A 9,310-nucleotide genomic window follows, 5' to 3' on the forward strand; every position below is an offset into this window, starting at 1 on the left:
TATAAAAAGATACCTGGTGAACATTCATCAAAAAACCACAGTAGCAATATCGTCTTCAGGTACTTGGAAAAGTAAGATAGGTACTTAAGACAGACAGTAGAGATAACTATAAAAAACACAAACAAAAATAAGCCTGAAAAACAGGTGAAATAAATATGCGAATTGATATATGAGAGTTAATTGTTACCCAAGGAAAGACTGACGACAGGAGAGGTTCCGAAAGGAAACGAATATCATGGATTTTCAACTTGTGCAAGTGATGTACTGGATTGATTACGACCAACGTCCGGGATAGACAAGATATTCCAAAAAGAAGAATCTCTACCCCAGATGCAAGATTTTCATAAACTAAGCTTAAGCTAAATAGTTTTATTGACGAATACTATCGTATCATTTAACTGAGTTGAGCGATTTTGATTTAATTTTTTTTTTTAGGAATTCTCATAGCTTTCATTATTCTCTTTGTTAATATTTCTATATTATTATGTGGTAGGTACTAAAGATTCTCTTTAAAAATTTTAGCTATATTTTTTTGTCATTTACTTCATTCATTAGGATTTCATTCTAAAATCATTTTTTCGTATTAAAAGCATTTTTTGTGAGCCACCGCAAATCTGCTAACAAATTTTAAAAATCTTTTCTTTCGTTTAAGTAAAATTCATTTCAACAAAAATGGGCAAAAAATTTATCAGGGTAAAAAATGAAAACAGAGTATTAATTAAAAAAAATCCTAAGATTTCTACCATATTTTATTCCTTTCTGTCTTCCTTCTCCCTATTTTTACTTGATTGTACTAATTTTGCTTCGCACTACTTTATTTAATCTTTCCATTTTTCCCATTTCAAATATTGCTTTGGTGTTTTCAATATTATATTCACTTGTTTAATAAATTTGCTTGACCTTTCCTACTGTTCTAAGGTAGTGTATTTCCATTTTATTTAGTGTTTTTATATGTTTCTCTCAAAAAATCGACATTCATTTTGTCATTACTAGTTATCATGCTATAATATTCGCAGTTAGTGTAATTTTTGTTTTTTGTACCCTTACATCAAATACCATTCTAATATTGTATCTATTATTTATATCAAAATTACAAATACGTCCTACAAAATAATATTAGTTTACACGAATAAATTATTACCAACATAATTGAAAATAAAGCTAATTGCAGCCAGTGTCTAGCAAGAGTGTGGCTAAAAATAAACTTATTGATAAATTCTGACTTGCTGATAATGCAAAAAATAATTTAATGGAAAAAGGTGAAGAGTTCACTAAAATCTAAATTTATAAATTGAATGTTTTAGATATATCTAATGTTTCAGTTCAGTTTTTAAAAATGTCACATTTTTGGTATGAATGATAAACATTGTAATACAAGTATGATATTATAGTATAATGTATGCAATTCAGGTGTGATATACTCGAAAAGTAGGTCCAATCTCTTTTACTAACTAGAAGATATAATTTTTTGTAAATAGTAAAATATAAGTCGTAATGAATTTGTTCGATAAGAAGATCCGATTACTTTTGGAGATGCCTATAATTTTTTGGAATCTGGTAAAGGCGCTGAATTTGCAGACTACAAATTATAAAAAAATAATGCCAATAAAAATGTTTTGAAGAAGCCTTTTGTGGTTGTTTACAGATTGAATTCAAAGTCTATTAAAGTACTGTTAAAAATGAAATAACATCCTCCAAATCGAATTTTTACTTTAGGGATCATTTTGTATCCACAAACGAGATATTTTATTGACAACATATTTCATTTACATATTTAATTATACAGATCTACGATCAACTAATTATTTTTGAGAGAAAAAGTTGGTGTATATTTTGAGCTAAAATTCTCAAAATTCTGAAAAAACTTAATTATTGTATCTGCCCCATCATGACAATTGAGTTATACAGTTAATAGATATTTTATTTTTGAGGTGCATTCCTGGGTCGACTTTATTGGAGTTCATTGATTCATGGAGTTGGACTTAAAGGTTATTTGATTACATGGAATCAACTTTAAAACTTAACCCACTATCTGTCAATGTTCTATTTTTGGCAGACGTTTTCAATTTTTATTATTTTAGTAATTGTAGCCGTCAGAATAATGAGAGCATATCTCGACCTCTATGAAAATTTTTAAAATTCCCGCCATTCATAAAACCGGCGTTGCTAACTTCAGGTTGAAACTTATCAAAGTAATTTATAAAAAAGCTTTTTTTTAATCACAAATATAATCAATCTCACAAATATAATCGTAATATGCTTCTGGACTTCAAGAACAGCACATAATCTATCAAATCCAGTTAGTGATTTGATGGACCGCCTCCGCATTTCTTTAATTGCTAAATATAGCAAAAGGCCAACAAGACCTGATATAAATATGTAAATTCCACTCCGCGTGCACATACTTCTTCGACGCACTTACTACTTGTATTATACTATATGTATATTGTAAAGAAATCTTTCAGAATACGCATTGGTTAAAAATTGTATCGTAAGTAAATTTAAATATTTAGAAATACACTATATTCAGCTAAATATTTAGTTTGATTGAGAAGTCGAAAAATTTACGATAGTCCAGTATGCATTTGGCAAAAATAGTCTAGTAATTTACGATTAATATTTTAAATCAAAGTTCATTTCTCGTTCTTTTCACATGTACATGTACATTATCCACGAAGTATTTTTTCCTATTACGTCTACATAACGAACCTAAAACTATCTAATCAAGCCGCTTGCGCTTCCATAAGAATATATTTAAAAGGACAGCGATATGACGAAGGACGAAGATTGATTGCTATTGACGATTTTGAGTTTTTTTATATTTAAGTAAACCCCAGTGTTAGTCGTTCAGATAACCAAGCGAGTCCGGCGGTCGAATCGCATTCACTTCAATGTGAATGATCCAGTAGATCGATGGTTCAAACCTTAGCCAGAAAACAAAATTGCTTCTTAAGCCAGAATATGTCGGTGTATCGGATTGTGATACACCACAGGAACACTCAGTGTTACTCCATAGATCAACACCAGACGATCGTGTACGCTCAAAAACCGGAATATAGGGTGTCAGTGTTAAATGGCACTTGTCTATATTTAGTTCTTTAAAACCCATTTTGCTGCCTTGATGTTATATAATTTTTTTCACAAAGAATTTTTATTGTTTTGTTTTAATGTAATTGTTGTAAGCGGACGTGTACGAACTTATCACTTTAGGTATAGTCCACCATAGAACTATTAGACCCTTCCAGATATAGAAAACTGGTCACCGGTATCCTTTGGATAATCACAAACTGATCACCTCCAATAGGTAAACTCGTCACCAGCATTTTTGCCTCAAGGCGGTGGGTTCTACTGCTGAAGATTGCCTGTTACCATTACATTTTTTGTTTACGTGAAAATCTAATAATTTAGACATTACGAGTATTTTAAGCAAATTGTTTTAAAATTTAACAGATATATTTATATCGGGTGTCTCACGGTGAGAGCCCTAGTAGGTATATCTGACAATTTAAATAGATTTGAGATTTGCAAATTCAGCTGCAAAAGTTTTCGATAGGGAACTTTTTAATAAAAATATTTTTGAGCATGTGCTATTACCGGTTATTCCGAAAATAGTCCCAAACTTTGTTATTCAATTTGCATTGCATTTTTTTAATTTCTCGTTGACTTCTAGGGGTACTTTGTTGAGCAGATCAGTCTAAGGAATACCGTTTTGGCTTTATTTAAATTTTTTGGAAATAATAGACGATTTTGGACAGTTGGTAAATTCAAAATATCTGAAAAACAAGCAAAGCTAAAAAATTGAGAGTGAACACTACAGAGAAGACGACAGAAACTTAATTCTCTACACGCGGAAAGCTCTACTTGCTCTACTAAACGGATCACAATGCTCAAGTGCTGTTTCCTGGCTTTTAGAAACGGTCAAAGGTTATGTTATAGTCTTTACCTGCTACTGAGTGTAGGTAGTTCATTAATCAGTTTGCAAATCTCCTAAGGTCTATTTTAAAATCTAGTTTTATTGCGGTGATGAATAAGCATTATCTACGAGTGCATTTATGTTACTTGGTGATCAGTTGACGTGTACCCGGTAAAGCTATAACAAGAAAGTTTCATAGCCTACTATGGAATAAAAGATTGTCAAATCAAATGAAGAAAAGTTGTTCAGATTGTTAGTAGAATGTACTGTAACATACATACTGTAACATGCAGAATTGTCAACATTATTAGAAAATGATTAAAGAAACGTTAATACGATTTACATTTGGTTTTTTAGAAGATGTTATCAAGTTACATTATTGGACAGTGTTGAAAATGAAGAAATTTAAAATAGAGTGGGTACATGAACGACGTTAGTAGACAAGATAAAAATGAAAAAACTGTTTTAGTATGGCCACATAAGGAGAATGTCACACGAAAGATTGCCGAATCAAATTTATAACTTGGTTCCACAAAGAACAAGGAGAAGCTGTCCAGCAAAAATATGGAAAGAGAGTATCGAAGAGGCTATGAGAAGGAAAAATTTGGATAAAGGCTCATGGAATGATAAAAGAAAGATTGGCGAAGGGGTGCGAGAAACGGTCACATTAGCTACAAAATATCGGTAAAATATTATAATATATAGAATTTTTTAACGACTAACCATTACCTGTACTGTTAGATTTCGTGAAATAATGACCTATTTACAAACTAATAACGAGAATAACATCCTTAATAAGCTCTAATTAATTAGACATATCATAATTTTCACACCGACATTTTGATTTAATTGGTATATATTGAATGATAGCGCATGTGCAAAGATTCGTCGGATCGAGTATAATATATAGGTATAATAATAATATATTGTATTAAATAATTTTGTGACAAATGGAGTTTTCATATTATTTACAAAACAAATTAAAATCGAAACAATAATAACAAAAAGGGCATAATGTAAAACAGTTTATGTAAGTAAACAAAAAATAATTAAAAAAATTTGTATCCGTTGGCGTAAATTCTCAGTTATCGACCTTTGGCTGAGTCTGTTTACGTCAGTTTTCTTTAATTGTTATTTTAACAGTTTTTTCTGCAACGGCAATTTCACCTTAACAAACAATTACGAGTACCATATAATTATTTAATAAACGTATACACGTCACGGATACAAATTTATTAAAGAAAGACAATATATTTCAATATTTCGTAACATCAGGAAAATCACACAGTATTATCGTTTTAATTATGGTGATTGAAATAAGGAAATAATAATAATTAATAATTTGCGATTAGATTGTATTGTTTTGTTTCGCTGTAAAAATCTTGAATCTAAAATACCATCTTGCCTACTTTTTAGGCCCTGTAGGTAAATCTTATATCTGATAATTTTAGAAAAACTATTTATAAGATCTTAAGTCACTTTCCGGCACAACATCGCAGCCGCAATTGTTTCAATCAAACGAATACAACCCCCTCTCCCCAAACCAGGAAATAGAAAACTGTCACTTCTATTATATCTGCTCTAATTCACAAATTACTATGGCTGTATTTAAGATAAATTATTTTTTATGCTCTCAAACAAACAATTAGTTGATATAGGTAACAAAATTACTAATCTAATTTTGATGCGTTCAAAAACCCGTTAAACAATCAGGTTTTGGAATCTGAATATGTACGGATACTACGGATTTAGTAGGTAAATATAAAATGTATTGATGTCGTAAACTGGTAGCCATAACCTAAAATTCACTCAAATAAAACATCCAAGACAGATTAGTAACTGACTTGGTTGTCAGATACTTAATCATTTCCCCAAATACGTAAAAAATAAACTTTCTAGGGCATGTGAAGTACTTACAGAATTACATAAACAGCACATAACATAAATCAGTGTCATAGATCAGTGTAAGTTGTATGTTTTATCAAAGAATATAGACGCTTCTATATTCTTTGGTTTTATCATTATGAAAAGCAACTAAAACAAAACATTATAAAACCAAAAAGGAAGAAATTAATATTGAATGTATAGAATTCATAAAATGTCAAGAAGTATTGTGAGTGGGAATACGAAGAAAATAAAAAAAACTAAAGAAAAACATTGCGTTTTGGATCGTAGGATTCAGAATTTCGGCATACACTAATTATTATTTACAAAGATATGATTGTATTATTAAAAATACGAATTTAGGTACAGTAAAGGAACTAAATTATATTAAAATTGCAGAATTATAATATTGCAAAATCTAAATTACAGAATTATTCAATAATGAATAAATAGTACATTTCAAAATATATTCAAATTTTAAAACTTAGTTTTTAAATTGTTGATTCCTTTGAAAATTGTCAGTTTTTTATGCTATGCTTGCATTATTTTAATTCAATATGTGTTTATGTTTGCTGTAACTTTAGACAGGTAACATATATTTGGAAAATATAAAATAAATATTGCCAAGTACAACAAAACAAGATTTGACCATTTCTTGGTTAACATTACTACAATCCCATATAAGTAGGTATATTTATATTCTGTTAAGGGTAGTTTAAGAAAGATCTGTTTACCTATATAGCAGCATTACTATACTGACTAGTAGTATGTATAAGTTACTGACTATTTGACTGACACTATTTATTATTTACAAAGATATATAATATCAAAAACACGAATTTACAATTTCATAATATAATGAATAATGACTTTTCAATTTTATTATATTTGAGGTTATAATATACGGAAATTATAGTATCCGACGAAAATTTTCATAAAAACTCGAGAAGTATTTAATAAGGCTTATGCCTATTCAAAATATCTAAATTTTAAAATAATCTTGGCTTTCTGTTGAAAATTGTCAGCTTTTTTATGCTAACGTTAATAAATGTATTTTATTCTTGGTGTGTTTATTAAACATGGTTATTCATTATATTATTAAAAACACTTCCGACAGTCAATGTGTTTTAGAAACTAAGTATAAAACAAATATTACCCATTCTAAACCACAACAAAACATATATTGGCAATAGGTACTCGCAAAAACTGAAATCCTTTATAATAACTTTACCTAATCATACGATTTTTGCTAAAGTAAAAAATATTTAACCGTTTCTTAGTGAACAATCATATAAGTATATAACTATCTATTTCTATTGAAACTTTTAGGAAATACCTATCTACAATTTGACATCATTGTAACATTTTTTAGTTTACTGGTTGTTCAAATTTGTACAAGCTCTCACTTTAGAAGAGATTGTTTATGAAGAGAAGTCATTTGTGAGCAAAGTTCAGTATTCTAATTTTATTATGTTCTTTTCTTTTTACTTACTGTAAAAATGGGGAGTTACAAAAATTGGGTGGGATGGGCATAAAAAACTATGTAATCACTCACCTCAAATGTGTGAGTAACGACAAATCAACACATGATTGTAGATTCGCCGGTGAGCGAACCTCTGGTAGATGTGCAGTAGCCACTTTGTCGCTGTCCGTCAACTACTGTTCTCACTAGCAAAAACAGAACCTGCATCCAATGGATGCGCACCCCTCGTTACCCCTATGCGCAACCCCTCACACCTATTGTTTACCCTTGTTCGATTGGACCGTTCTACGTCCGATAGATGCTTTGCACCTGTCGTGGTCCTCGACAGGCGAGACGTTGTTAACACTTACTTTTACACTGCACTGCACCAAATACGAGACCCGATCGCGGTATACGTGCGTATGCACTGCGTGTCTAGATGCGTCTGTTAGCGTCCAGCACTCGCAGCATCTCTCCCCGCCCTTCGACTCATCACGCCTTCGCCCCACCTCGCGACCCACGTGTGCAGAACGCCTCCTTTGCCAATTGTTCGTTCGTGCGGTAGATACGAGTCAAGAAGACTCGCGAATTTGTATTGTTGTGGGGAGGCGGGGCTTGAAGAGGTACTCCCACAAGACCGTGACGATAATAGGTTCACTTACATAAGAGTCAGAGCGCCTATTAATTTAATTGTCTTTGTGTGTGTCTTCCAACCAGATGCCAAAACAGATTTTAAATGGACCGATACAACGCAAGCATTGTATTAAAAATATGACTTTACGTCAGTCCTGGATTGCTCACACTCACTGGCATTTTAAAGACGACATTAAAATGTTATCTGCTGTACAAACTAATAAAATACTTAGAAATTTATATAACCAAATTCTTCTTTTGTCCGTCCTGATAAGAAAATTGATTTATTTTCGGAGAAAAATGTATATCAGTACACTTTCGGTTACCTTCTTATTGAGCCACCATTATTTTTGTCTGTTGCTATTTTCAAGTTACCTGCTTTTCTCGCTATATTTTGATTCCTTATTTTAATTGTGATCCACGAATTATTTTATTGTATTTCATAAAATACAATATATACAATATATATATTGACCTTTTGTTCTAGTTTAAACATTGTTAGGTATTGTTTGTAATATTTTAATTTCCGTTACTTCTTCTGGTCTTGTTTCCTTAGATCTTCTTAGTTGTTCCTTAAAGTATATGACTCAGACACACTGAACCTCAACATTTATTTGTGATTTATTTTTTTACTTGAGTGTTTCATCTTCCTATGGTTACAAATTTTTATACCTATTCTTTTTGTTATTATTTTTTTATCATTTTTTCCTTATTATTTTTGACGTCATCTGCCTATCGCGTTTGTAGCCTTACTTGATCTGTATTGTTTTTCAAAATCTTCATTGCACGATTCGATTTTTTCATCATTCATCTTTATATTATCTGATAGCAAATTGCAATTTTAGTGTTTTTATTTCTCTTCTGATGCATTTTGTTATTTTTATTGGGAATAGGCCACAATTTTACTTTAAAATAAGTTTATTGGACGTTTCGATTTTCACTTCGGAAATCTTTCTCAAAACAAAATACATTAATAAATTGAATAAGTCTTGTTTTTTGTTACTTGGTAAAAAATTCTGCTAATAACTTGTTAATAGCTAATTCAGACATATTTATATTAAACATTTTAAAATAAATGTATGACTTTAAAACGATATTGCCAATATTTTTGAGTTGCGCTCTTGCGACGATTTTATTGGAAGATAACGACTTAATTGGAAGATTCAGCTCAGTTCAGCCCATTCGATTACATAAAATACACTTTAACTTAGAAATACACATCAGAAAAATCCTAGCATGTGATTTGTCTTTAAAAAGACAATCACGTGCAATGATGATTTAGTGATTCCATAGGAACAAACCAGGAAAAAACCTCATAATACTATCCTGACATGGTAAGTATATATTTGGTCATACATTTAGTTAACTCTCAATAAACAGCAAACTCTGATTTTATATGTATGCTAATTAAAAACATA

General features: G+C 30.6%; 1 protein-coding gene across 1 annotated transcript in view; it reads right to left on the reverse strand.

The window, feature by feature from the left end:
• The window catches only part of Sox102F (transcription factor Sox102F), a 445,538-nt gene extending 437,846 nt beyond the window's left edge, over positions 1-7,692 (reverse strand). Inside the window, exon 1 of the mRNA XM_072530009.1 lies at positions 7,353-7,692. The gene's annotated coding sequence lies outside the window, so the exon portion shown is untranslated. The remainder of the gene's footprint in view (positions 1-7,352) is intronic.
• Between the last annotated feature and the right edge of the window lie 1,618 nt (positions 7,693-9,310).

The sequence above is a fragment of the Diabrotica undecimpunctata genome, chromosome 4, assembly GCF_040954645.1.
Source record: "Diabrotica undecimpunctata isolate CICGRU chromosome 4, icDiaUnde3, whole genome shotgun sequence".
In the NCBI taxonomy this organism is placed as follows: Eukaryota; Metazoa; Arthropoda; class Insecta; order Coleoptera; family Chrysomelidae; genus Diabrotica; species Diabrotica undecimpunctata.